General features: G+C 51.8%; 1 non-coding gene across 1 annotated transcript; it reads left to right on the forward strand.

Annotated features, from left to right (window-relative positions):
* Positions 1-4,205: 4,205 nt before the first annotated feature.
* LOC114233977 (U1 spliceosomal RNA) lies at positions 4,206-4,364 on the forward strand. The gene has a single exon (XR_003620180.2). It is a non-coding gene; the product is annotated as a U1 spliceosomal RNA (small nuclear RNA).
* Positions 4,365-4,626: the final 262 nt, after the last annotated feature.

The following is a 4,626-nucleotide window of genomic DNA, read 5'->3' on the forward strand; positions in this document are numbered from 1 at the left end:
AAAAGAGAAGGGAAGTGTCATCCATCCTGAGCCTGGGGGGTAGGAGGTGGGACTGGGGGGGAGGTGGGACTTTAGGGCCTCCACACCCACCTACGCAGAGGTTCTCATGAGAACCAAATGAGACTAAAGGCGTGAATTCAGCAACAAATTCAGTATCCTTAGCACTGCCCTGCACTCCTCTTTGGAAGGGCCTGGGAGGCAGGGCGGGGCAGTCTCCACTCTGAGGAGAGAGAACACCACCTCGGAGCTCCTGACATGGGCCCAGGGATATGCCTTTTGTCAGATCATCAGCATAATGACCCGGTGGGGTGGGAATCTTACCTGTAACATACAGGGAAGGAATCAAGGGTCAGAGGTTAAAGTTGCCTCCCCTGGCTCACACAGCTGGTTAGTGGGAGAGACTGTGCTCTGTAAAACAGGTCGACCACTGTCACATTTTAAAATGGAAGTTCTGGAGCGTGGGAGCAGGGGTCTTGTCTGAGAGTGGATGCCCACGGCCTCTGCCCCATAGAACCAGCAGGGCTGCCTTCCACAATGTGGCTCAAGCCCATCCAGGGTCAGACCACCCTGCAGGTCACCCTCTCATCTGGTCATGAGTGACCAGCCAGGCAACCCTCGGGAATTGGCAGGGGCCACGCCCAGAATTCATACCACATTCATTCTCTGAAGACATGGGCATGTTGACTAGAAATACGAACTTCATAGAGAAAAGACACTAACATTTATGGTGCCTTCTATATTCCACGTGGTCCTCATCCATTATTTTAGTTAATCCTTCCAACAGCCAGGAGAGATAGGCATTGTGGTTCCCACTATACTGATGAGGACATGGGCCCAGGGACGTGAAGTAACTGGCTCAAGGGCCCCCCACTAGGAGGAGGAGAGTCAAACCCAGACCTGACTGGTCCCAGTGCCCTGTCCTTCATAGCAAGCTTCCTCCCCACCAGGGAGCTAGGACACTATGTGAACGAGGAAGACAATGCTTCGTAAAGTGTATCAGACAGCCAACACCAGAGCAATGCTGCATAAGAAAAATAACCTCAAACTTCAGTTTGAGCATTCATTCTCACCTTCCCAAGCATTCATTCTCACCTTCCCAAGTTTGTAAGTTGACCATGGTTTAGGCCAGTGGTCGGCAAACTGCGGCTCGCGAGCCACATGTGGCTCTTTGGCCCCTTGAGTGTGGCTCTTCCACAAAATACCACGTGCGGGCGCGCACCTATAGTGCTATTGAAACTTTGTGGCCCATGCGCAGAAGTCGGTTTTCGGCCTGGGCGAGTCTGTTTTGAAGAAGTGGCGTTAGAAGAAGTGGGAGTGTTGGTCACATGTGGTTTGCGAGCCACGGTTTGACGACCACTGGTTTAGGCTAATCTACTTTTGGGTGCGGTAGTAGGCAGAACTCTATGACGTTCATCGAGATTTCCATCCCCTGCTGCATACTCCTGATATAGTCCACTGCCCTTGAGTGGAGGCAGGATCTGTGAATACGGTGGGATGGTCACTCCCTGGACATGGTTGCACTATCTCGCAAAGGTGATGGGATAGTCCTGGTCGTGATTGCATCACGTTACATGAGACAGCATCACGGCAGCCTGCAGGGAGAGTCTCCTGCCGCCTATAAAAAAGTAAGCTGCTTGCTTTGTTGTAAGAGGGCCATCTTACAACAAAGGGGTGAGGACACCCTCTAAGAAGCGGAGAGTGACCCTTGCCCAACAGCCAGCAAGAAAGCAGGGACTTAGTCCTACACAAAAACCTGATTTCCGCCAACACCCTGCATGGGCTTGAAAACAGACTCTTCCCCAGTCAAGCTTTCAGATGAGATCTCAGTCAAGACCTTGGCTTCAGTCTAATGACACCTGAGCAGAGGATCCTGCTGTGCTATGCCTAGACTTCTGACCTACAGAAACTGTGAGGTGATGAATGGGTTGTTGTAAGCTGCTAAGTTAGTGGCAATTGGTTATTTGGCAACAGAAAACTAATACAGATGGGCAGCTCCGTTTTAAGCTGTAGGTCTGACAATATTTGTTCTGGGGGCCCATGAGGAGTGTAGCGACTGGGTCATGACTAAAAACCACCAGAGTTCTAAAGGCATTGTGGGGGGTCCCATTCCGAGCCCCATTTACAGCTGCTTCTCTGGTCAGATTCACTGACATCTCATTGACCAAGGCAAGTCTAATGATCAAGCCCCAAGTCAAAAGTTGGGCAAGTCTGTCACACCCATCTCGAGGCATGGAAAGGGTATGTATGTCTATGACAGGGGAGTTAAGAATTTGGGCCCATTGCCCAGCCGGTGTGGCTCAGTGGTTGAGCATCGACCCATGAACCAGGAGGTCACAGTTCGATTCTCGGTCAGGGCACATGCCGGGTTGTGGGCTCGATCCCCAGTAGGGGGCGTGCAGGAAGGAGGCAATCAATGATTTTCTCTCATCATTGATGTTTCTATCTCTCTCTCCCTCTCCCTTCTTCTCTGAAATCGATAAAAATATATTTTTTAAAAGAATTGGGATCCATTATTCAGGAAATTTAGCGAAAACACAAAAGGATCCTCTGCCTGGTTCTCCCTCTTTCACTTCCAGGGCTACACTGCTGACCAATAAGCAGTTACCTCCCTGATGCGTGTGAAGCCATGCAGCTCCCTCCCCAGGCCTGTCAGTTGTGTCTATGGAGAGCAGAAAGCCAGGGTGGGGATCAGTATGAGGTTTGTGGGATATCTGGAGCAACTTTGGATAAAATTGACATGAGAAGGAGCATTCTCGGGCAGAAGGGCTTAGGCAAGAGTTGGGGCCGGGGCTGCTGGATTCCCTGAGACCATGGGCTGGGCCACACCCTCCGGAGTCTACAGAGCCCTTCTTTGGGAAGCCAGGCTTGAGGCCAGCCCTGTCGCTGCCTCTGCTGAAAGGCTGAGCATCCCCTCTGCGCCAGGGTTTTCAGATACATGATTTGCCTGTGTTTTAAGAGAATAGATGCTTATGTTCCAAAACCAGTGCCACCACTGGCTAACCGTGGGCAGGTGGTCTACACTTGCCTGAGGACTCGGTTTTCTCATCACCTGTAAAGCTGGCATAATGACGCTACCAACCCCCAAGAGAGCTGGGAAGACTAAAAGAGATCACAGAATAAAGAAATCAATTTAACTTTCTTTGGCTCCGTGTTTCACAATCATATGTGACCATAGGCCCTTGTAGGAACGCGTATTAGCATTATACACTGAATCTGGACTCACTCACTAAACTAGTGGAATTTTGCCATCTTTACCCGCATAGCAGCAGATCTGGTTCTTTCCAGAAGGCAGCTGGATGTGGCCGTGTGCCCATTTCAATCAGGGGCACTGTGATTAGGCGTGGCCAGGTCCTGGGGCATGGAGGGTTCTGCAGAGTGAGGGGCCCCAGGCGGGGATTCTGACAGCAGCTGGATGTGCCACTGGCCCAACCTGGGGAAAGGTCAGGGGTCTGGGCTGGAAAGCACATTCAGGGTGGAAGCGTAGGGAAGTGTGTGGGCGTTGGAACCAGATGGACCGTGTTCAAACCCTAGCCCTCTCCCTTACCAGTGGGTGGCCATGGGACTTGGCCCCTCCAAGACTCTTTTTCTTCACCTATAAAATGGGTGTAACCATGCCTACTTTATGGGAGAATTTATCCCAACAAACATTGAGAACAAAGGCCCAGAGAGGACAAGGGGGATTGTCCGAAGTTCCAGATAACCATCACTAGAGGCCAGGACCTTCCCATCCATCCATCCATCCATCCATCCATCCATCCATCCATTCGTTGGTTTGGCCACTGACTTACCTGCTTGTAACTACCTGCCAAAGGCCCCACCTCCAAATACCATCACATTGGGGGGTTAGGGCTTCAACACAGGGATTTGGGGGAGTTGGACACAAACACCAAGCATTGGTGTTAAACTCAGCTGGGTCACTTTTAGCCACGTGGCCTCCGGCAAGTCCTCCCTCACCGAACTCCTGGGAAAGGTAGATCCTTAGATAACAATCGCAGGCCTCTCTGCAGTTGGTGGGGCATTTGCCACACACCGGCTCTGAGTCCTGCATGATCCTGAGAGGGAGAGGGGAACGATGAGCTCCATCTTCTGGTGGGGGAAGGGAGGCTCCGAGCAGTCGCTCACCAGAGGACACTCAGCCTGCGTTCCAGCGCAGGTTCTCCTTCTCCTTCACCAAAGGAAGCCTGGAGTTAAGAGAGAGCCCAGGGACACTAACCTGACAGGGGAGAGGCCATGACCACCAAGGTGGTTTGCCCAGGGCGAGGCTTCTCCATTGCACTCCGGATGTGCTGACCCCTGCGATTTCCCCAAATGTGGGAAACTCGACTGTGTGCTGTGGTAGTGGGGGGCTGCGTTAGCACCCCTAGAAAAAAGAGAGAGAGAACCCAGGGTGCTTGGAAATTGTGGGAGGGATGAACGAATGAATGATGAGTGAATGAATGAATTTTGTGCTGGGCTAAAAGATGGGCAGTAGGTGCTTCTAACCAGGGTCCAGCAAGGACCATGGAATCTACCCCAGTGAAAGGGGAAGAAATTGAGCATCTGGGCCGCTGCTATATGCCAAGTCAGTGCGTGCGAACCCTGTCCACGTGGCATGGGGCGCGCACAGTTGTACTTTTTGCTGGAAGA

The sequence above is a fragment of the Eptesicus fuscus genome, chromosome 9 (genome assembly GCF_027574615.1).
Source record: "Eptesicus fuscus isolate TK198812 chromosome 9, DD_ASM_mEF_20220401, whole genome shotgun sequence".
Lineage (NCBI taxonomy): Eukaryota > Metazoa > Chordata > Mammalia > Chiroptera > Vespertilionidae > Eptesicus > Eptesicus fuscus.